Source organism: Mus pahari, chromosome 15 (assembly GCF_900095145.1).
Source record: "Mus pahari chromosome 15, PAHARI_EIJ_v1.1, whole genome shotgun sequence".
In the NCBI taxonomy this organism is placed as follows: domain Eukaryota; kingdom Metazoa; phylum Chordata; class Mammalia; order Rodentia; family Muridae; genus Mus; species Mus pahari.
The window spans coordinates 31,425,284-31,433,848 of NC_034604.1; positions in this window are offsets into that span (position 1 = coordinate 31,425,284).

Sequence of the window (8,565 nt, forward strand, 5' to 3'; positions counted from 1 at the left end):
AACTTTGTAGACCAGGCTGGCCTCGAACTCAGAAATCCACCTGCCTCTGCCTCCCAAGTGCTGGGATTAAAAGCATGTGCCACCACTGCCCAGCTTGGGGATTGGTTCTAATGCTTTGGATTAACCTGGCCCCCAAAATTGGGAAACGCTTCTGGTCCTTGTCCCTAGTTGGCTTTTGATCGATCAATAAAGAGTCAACAGCCAATGGCTGGGCAGGTAGACTGAGATGGGACTTGGAGATTTGTGAGGGCAAGGAATGGGGAGAGAGGAAAAAAGGAGACTCGCCATGACTCCGGGGAGAAGGATGGGCTGTAAGAGCTGCAGTAGAGAAAGCCAACCAGCCATGTGAGGATTCCAGTGGGCGCCCCCTGGCCACTTCCCTGACTGGGCCTGGGGTAGACTCTTGAGTACCAGAGGGGAGCAATTGCTAGCAGGGGAAGTTTAAAAGTGCCCAACCTTTCAGCTAGTCATGACATGTCAAAAATTAACTGACGTGTGTGTGTGTGTGTGTGTGTGTGTGTGTGTGTGTGTGTGTGTGTCTTTCATTCAAGAATCCTAATTGCTTCAGGGTGGCTGGGAGTGCAACCCACCACTAAATTCGCTGCTAACTATACTCTTTAAAAGGGCTAATATTAAAAATGTGCTCTAATTATAGGGAGAGCAGAGAAGGAGTGGCAGAAATGGGAGAGGAAAAAAAGAGGGAGAGATAGTTAAGAGACAAAAAGAGCATAAGGCCTACTAAAAACTAACAAATAAAAACAAAATGTACACATGCTAGTGTGCACCTTTAATCCCAGCAGTTGGAGATAAAGAAGCAAGTGGATTCCTGGGAGTTTGAGGTCAGCTTGATCTACACAGCAAGCTTCTGGCCTGCCAGGTCTACATAGTGAGACCCTATCTCCAGAAACAGACAACTCACACCTAATCCCTAAAATCAATTGTGAGCAAAGGATGAAGTCTGTCTAGGTTTAGGTCCTAGCTCTGTTATGCAGACAATTGAAATTTGCAAGTTAGAGTCTGTGTGCTTCTGTGTTCTTATCTATAAAGTGGAGATCATAGTGTTGTAAGAATTTTATGACTTAATCTGAGTGCTAACATATATGAGACATATACAAAGGGTACTATGTGAACATTGTGATGGATAATCTTGTCAATTTTCAGTGTGTCAATATAGAGCAGAGGTCAGTGTTCTCAATGATCTCTACCCTTCCCCCATCCCAAGTTTTTTTTGGAGACAGGGTCTCTTGCTGAACCTGGATTTCATCAATTCTCCTAAACTGTCTGGTCCACAAGCCCTAGGGACCCTTTGGTCTCTGCCTTTCCAGTTCAGGAGTTACATGTATGCATTGCTAAGCCTAACTTTTCAGGCGGTCACTGAAGATCTGAAACTAGGTTTTCATCCTTGCACCTCTTAGGAGGCAGAGGCAAGCCAGTCTAAGATTTTGAGGCCAGCCTGGTCCATATAGTGAGTTCCAGGACAGTCAGGGCTATGTAAAGAGACCCTGTCTCAGAAAAGAAAAAAAAGAAAGATAAAAAACATTAAGAAAAGTTTGATGAGTGCACCTCATAGTATAAGGAGAGAACCGACTCTTGAGGGTGGCCCTCTGATCTAGATGGAAGGAGAGAACCTATTCCTGAGTGTGGTCCTCTGACCTCCATGTGCACAGTCATGTACACACAACATGCATGTGCACACAAAAATCACAAATGAAAGAAAAAAATCAAGTTATGTGTTTGTGGCTGTCAAATTGACAAGTGGAGTGGAGTTGTGATTATTCATGAAGATTGTGAGTTTAATAGGATTTAGATTCAGCAAGGAGATGATCCGCTAGGAGTGTCTGTGAGGACATTTCTGGAGAACTTTAACCGAGGTGGGAAGACGCCACTCATGGCTGGTGTCACAGGTGGAATAAAATGCAACTCGCCTTGTCCTTTGACAGTAGGTGCAATGCCACCAGCCACCTCACGCTCCGTTGGCACAGCTAGAACTGCTCTTGCCAACACGCCTGCCTCACCACTCTGGACTATGCCTAACAGAGAGCTAGAATAACCCTCTGTTCCTAAGTAAGTCATGCTTGTCAGGTATTTCCTTACAGCAATGAAGTGGTAACTAATACGACTGTTACTATACACTTAAGTAACGATGTCTAAAGCCTGATATAGTGGCACGTGCATGGAATGTCAGCACTCAGGATACTGGGTTAGGAGGATCAAGAGTTTAAGGCCAATCTAAATTACGTAGTGAGTTCCAGGTCAACCTGGATTATATAGCAAGACCCATTCAAAACTGAAAAATGGAGAAAGAAGAATAAAAGGGGGTAACATTGATGATCATGTTTAGCCAGTAATCAAGAAGAAATCTGGTGCTGATCTACAATCTTTTATCGAAAATCCTTGGGATTAGATATCTTTTTGAACTTTAATTTTCCTCGTATTTAAGAATGTAATATTATCAGCCGGGCGTGGTGGCGCACGCCTTTAATCTCAGCACTTGGGAGGCAGAGGCAGGCGGATTTCTGAGTTCCAGGCCAGCCTGGTCTACAGAGTGAGATCCAGGACAGCCAGGGCTATACAGAGAAACCCTGTCTCAAAAAAAAAAAAAAAAAAAAGAATGTAATATTATCCACATCTTACTGAACATGGTGTTCTGAGCAGCAGTCCTTAATCATACATTAATATTTCTATCAGTAGACACACAAAAATGCAAGAAATAAAGACTTAAAAGAGACTATATCAATTCCAATCTGATTTTGTCACTAAATGAAATAATTTTTTTTTGGGGGGGGGATTTTGAGACCACGGAGAAATGACTGTGAGTCTGTAGTTGCAGCAAATCATGAATCTTATTATATTGAATAGAACTGTCATGAATTATACAGAGTAGTAATAGTATTACATGAATGGCTTTGATAAACAAGTATTCATAAGCTCCTAAACACCTTTGTCTCTAAAGAGAATACTAGTCTACGTATCATTATAATAAAGGATGTTGCTGGATGTGATGGTGTATACCTTTAATCCCAGCACTCGGAGTCAGAGGCAGGTAGAACTCTGTGAGTGGAGGTCAGACTAGCCTACAAGTTGAGTCTAGGACAGCTTGGGCTTATTGCAGAGAAACCCTGTCTCAGAAATAAAGGGGTGTTATGCCTGTGAGTGATATAAATTGTCCATAAGGCCCAGACCATCTCCGACGTGCTCCAACGACTATTTTGATTTCTAATCAAATGCTACCTCCTTAGAGAAACTTTCTTGATTTAAAACCCAAGGTGGAAGGTGGGCAGACATCCATACACATCACGTGAACGCCCTCCTCCCTTGCCTGTTTTCTTTTTCTTCTCAGTAGTTAGCATTGACTAGCATTATATGATAATATCTGTTAGTTTATTATCTATCTTCCATACACTGAAAACTCCATGATATCAGAAATTTTGTTTCATTTGAGAATCTATGATAAATACTGTTTAATAACCAAATCAAGGCAACAAGCCTGACTGATCAACACCAAAGGGCTCCAAGAACTAGACCTGATCTTGAAGTCCTCACTTACTTTCCACAATGAGGTTCGAGGTAGTTTTTAAAAAGAGGGATGAGGCGTGGAGAGATGGCTCAGTGGTTAAGAAAACTGGCTGCTTTTCCAGAGGACCAGGGTTCAATTCCCCCACACTCTCATGGTGAGTAACTGTCTGTAACTCCAGTTCCAGGGGATCTCTTACCCTGGTCTGCCCTCTGATAGCACCAGGAATACAAGTAGGGCACAGACAAATGTGCAGGCAAAATACCTATACACATAAAACAAAAAATTTAAATTATTAAATATGTATACATACACACATATATGTAAAATCTAGACATCAGCTGTATTGTATCATGTCTAGTAATAGAATTCCAAAATAGTAATTAAAAGCATCTTATCATCCTACACACACTTAAGTAATACTGATTTACATATAGGAAGTAAAAATTAATCACTCTATTTGTACTTAATAATTAATTTTGTTTGAGTATTTCAGTAGACAATTAGAAAAAGTGTGTTCGAAAGATAAAAACAAACCATACATGGTATTTGTTTGTCAGTAATTCCAGCACGCCAGAGATAGATACAGGAGGACCAGGAGGAGTTCAAGGGCATCGTTGACTACAATACCAGCTTGGGTTTTAAGACCCTGTCTCAAAGCAAAACCAAACAAAGCAAAAGATTTAAAAAGAGTCAAGTCTGGTATTGCAGATCTGTATTTCCAGTAGGCGAGAAGCTGAGGCAGGTAAATCAAAACAAGTTCAATGCTAGCCTGGGCTACAGAGTGAGCTTAGGGCCAACGTGGTCAATTTAGTGAAACAGACTTAAAACAAACTTTAAAAAATGGCGTCTTTAATCTCAGGAGGCCAAAGCAGGCAGTCTCTGTGAGTGCAAGGCTAGCCTGGTCTATATAGTGAGTTCCAGGATTGCCAAGGCTACACAGAAAAACCCTGAACCCATGAACTCACAACAGTAGTGCTTACTTGTGCAAGGTGGCCTGTCAACATGCCATCACAGGTCGGTTCGGGACTCATAAGGCCCATCTCTCCCTGAGAGGAGCTGTAGACAGTTAATGGTTGCTGGGGGAGGAGAGTCATATTTTTGAGTGGTGTAGCCACTAGTAAGTTGTTTGTGTTCATGTGACTTTACTTAAAAAAAACAAAACAAACAAACAAAAAGCAAAGAGTGACATTTGTTGGGAAGAAGTGGTTCAGTGAGAAAGAGAAGGTGATAAGATGATAATGGGAATTCTATCAAAGCACATTGTATATCCGTATGAAATTATGAAAATTAAAAAAAAAAAAAAAAGATGAGGAGGGTTGCAGAACAGCTTAGTTCTGGAACCCCTGACTGGAGTGATGCAAGAACGAAGGAAGAGCAGACACACATTCATCAAAGCTGGAATCAGTTGGGCTGAACTGGCTCAGATGGAGGGCACCTACTATGCAACTGAGAACTCAGCCCCTTAAGGTGTACAGCACATGCAAGGGAATTAGCCAGTCTCAGTGGGAGGTCTCTGTAATGGTGGGAGGTCTCTGTAACCTGAGACTCAGTGGGAGGTCTCTGTAATGGTGGGAAGTCTCTGTAACCTGAGACTTAGTGGGAGTCTCAGGTTACATTTGGGAGGAAGTAGCTCTCTTTGCTACTTTTCATGCACACTGTTGTCAGCATTGTCAGCATGGAGACTAAGAAAGACTTTGCCTGTTCCCACGCGGTGTCAACTATACATACTCACTTAGGACTTCATCCACTCCTCACAGAACCTATAGAAAATTGATGAGTATATGGTACATAGTCCTCATCCTATGCTGGGGGTGAGCAGAGACAGGAGATTCTGGGGCTTGCTGACCAAGCCACTTTAGCCTAGTTGGGAAGCTCCAAGCAAGAGATGCTCCAAGGAGGTAGATGTTGTTCCTAAGGATGACACCAAAAGCTGTCCTCTACATACACAAGCATGAATTAAAGTGCACTCATGTACAAATAAAAAATAATAGTCTGGGGGGGGATGCTTGGTAGTAAAACACTCGGGGTTGGAGATTTAGCGCAGTGGTAGAGCGCTTGTCCAGCAAGCACAAGGCTCATGGTTTGATCCAGGGGTGGGGTTGTGGGGGAAGAGTGGTAGTAAAACACTCATGTGGCACATGTATGTTCAACCTCCACAACCTAACAACAACAACAACAACAACAAAAAGAAACAATTATTTCAACACACACAAAATGTTAAACTTAATTTTTTATTTTCCATTTGGATTAGTGCCTCTTTTTTTTTTTCCTCCTGGAAATATTTTACTCAACATACAAAGTTTGCTGACCTCCACCTGGTCAAAATGTACTACTCGATTAGGTTGTAACACTGGCCTGGGTTAGCATCAAAGGTGAGCTGCATGTACTTAGTTTTGACCCAGGCAGTATAGTGACAATACACTGATGTCCCTAAAGGAAGCAGCAGAGACATTTGGAAGTCACTGAAAGCCAGCAACTTTCAATATACAGATTTACACTTTGGAAAGGCCTGGCTTTCCTGTCCGTACCTCATCTCATCTATATGGTGTCTTAATATATGAATACTTTTGCTTGCCTATTTTTAAAACTACTTTAAGACTGAACATAATAACACATACCTTTGACTGCATTGGTGAAGCAGAGGCGGGTGGTTTGAGTTGGAGGCCAGTGTGACCTATATTGTGAGTTCCAGGCCAGCCAGGTCTAGGGCAAGAACATGTCTCAAAAAACAAACAAACAAACAAACAAATCAACAACAAAACCCTCCAAAACAAAATTTAATTCAATTTAAAAGAGAAGGAAAGAAAAAGTTATAAATAAGAAGTTACATCTAGCCGGGCGTGGTGGCGCACGCCTTTAATCCCAGCACTCGGGAGGCAGAGGCAGGCGGATTTCTGAGTTCAAGGCCAGCCTGGTCTACAGAGTGAGTTCCAGGACAGCCAGGGTTATACAGAGAAACCCTGTCTCGAAAAACCAAAAAAAAAAAAAAAAAAGAAGTTACATCTACTTGGTGTTACTTGGTGAGCCCACTGAGAAGGCTCAGGAGGTAAAGACATCTACTGCCCCAAGCCTGACAACTTGTTTTTTGTTGTTGTTTTTTTTTTTTTGTTTTTAAAGATTTATTTATTTATTATATGTAAGTACACTGTAGCTGTCCTCAGACACCCCAGAAGAGGGAGTCAGATCTTGTTACGGATGGTTGTGAGCCACCATGTGGTTGCTGGGATTTGAACTCTGCACCTTTGAGTTGGAGGCCAGTGCTTCCAAAGGTGCAAGAGCAGTCGGGTGCTCTTACCCACTGAGCCATCTCTCCAGCCCGCCTGGGCATTTTTATTGTTTTTTCAAGATGAAAAAATAAAAAATCCTGGGGCTGAAGTAATCTCAGTGGTTAAGAGCACTCATTGCTCTTGCAGTGGATCTGGGTTTAGTTCCCAACACTCATATGGTGGCTCACAACCATCTGTAATGCCAGTTACAAGGTATCTGTTGCTGTTTCTGACCTTCTCAGACTCCTGTATGTATGTAGTGCACATACATACACTCAAGACAAGTTCACATAAAAAAAAAAAAACTTTGCTGAATCTGGGTATGATAGTTTTAGCTATCAAAGGCAACATAGTAGAGAATTAAAGGTAACAGTTACTGTTTTTTGTTTTGTTTTGCTTGTTAGTTTTTTGAGACAAAGACTCATTCATCAGTAGCATTAGCTAACCTGGATCTTGCTAGACCAGGATTGCCTTGAACTCATAGAGATCCACCTGTCTCTGCTCTGAATGCTGGGATCAAAACTTGTCTTAGGTAGGAAGATGAGGAATTATCCAACTCTCCACAGGGAGGGGCTCATCTGCTGATGAGAACTGTTCAATATCATGTTAATATTTAAGAAGTAAACTAAAAAGTACTATTCAGTAACTCCCACACCACCACCACCAACAACAACAAAAAAGCTATTCATTGTGTAAGTGAAAATTCAAAATTGCTTGCTTGGTTTCTTTCAGGATGCATGTGAACTCTGTCTCATGCTTCTGACCCATGTCTTCATGTCTCTAGACTGGAATGAAACCAGATAAAAGCTCGAGGAACCACTTCACACCCTAAACACGTGCAAAGTTTGTTCAACAGAACATTCTACTGCCAAGATAGTGTTGGCAGAAGTTTGGAACAAAAGCCCCAGGCTGCATGGTTTGCTGGCAGTGGAGTGCTTGCAGATCTTAACATAATACCACTGAGTTTGAGAATTACCAATTCACTTAAGACTCCTCCTCCAAGTTTCACTTGAGAAAGATGGAAGTGATCATCAGGAAGGACTCTGTTAACACTTTATCCTCTCTCCAGAAATAATTGGATTTCCCACTCTTGGTTGTCATGCTTCTATATACCTTGGTGTTTACACAACAAATAGAATGCAGGCTATTTTGAAATGGATGTAAATTCAATTTTATTGGATTGTTTTGGTGGGGGGTAATGAGAGAACTACTATACATAAACAAATTATGACAAATTTCAACTTAGAGATACTGGATCCAAACAATTTTCTACACATCACAATTTATTATCTTCAAAACATGTCGTGGGGGCGGTAGTGGGTTTGAGACCAGTCTCAGCTACATGAGATTCTATCACAAAAAATAAACAAAAATATGTGAGAGCAGTTAAGATATAGAATTACTTCTAAGTCACTACCACTTCATATCTAGTTCAGTCTTCTTATGTCTCCAAGTTTGAGTGATGGATGTTTACTTTGTACATGAATGATATAGAAAGACAGAAGAGCAGCCAGGAAGTTTCTTCAACAAGGGTCAACAATAAAGTACAGTTAGGGGCTCTTCACAAGTCTGGCAGTGGATAACTAAAAAGAAATTGTACTTAAATGTTAAAATTACAGTTAGAAGCCAGGCATAGTGGCCAGTACCTCCCAGCACTCGAGGAGACAGGAGGACCTTTGAATTCAAGGCTAGCCTTGTCTACATAGTGAGTTCCAGTTCAGCCAAGCCTGACTTTATGGAGAGGAAAAATGCAGTTAGAAAACCAACATCTACACTTGCAGT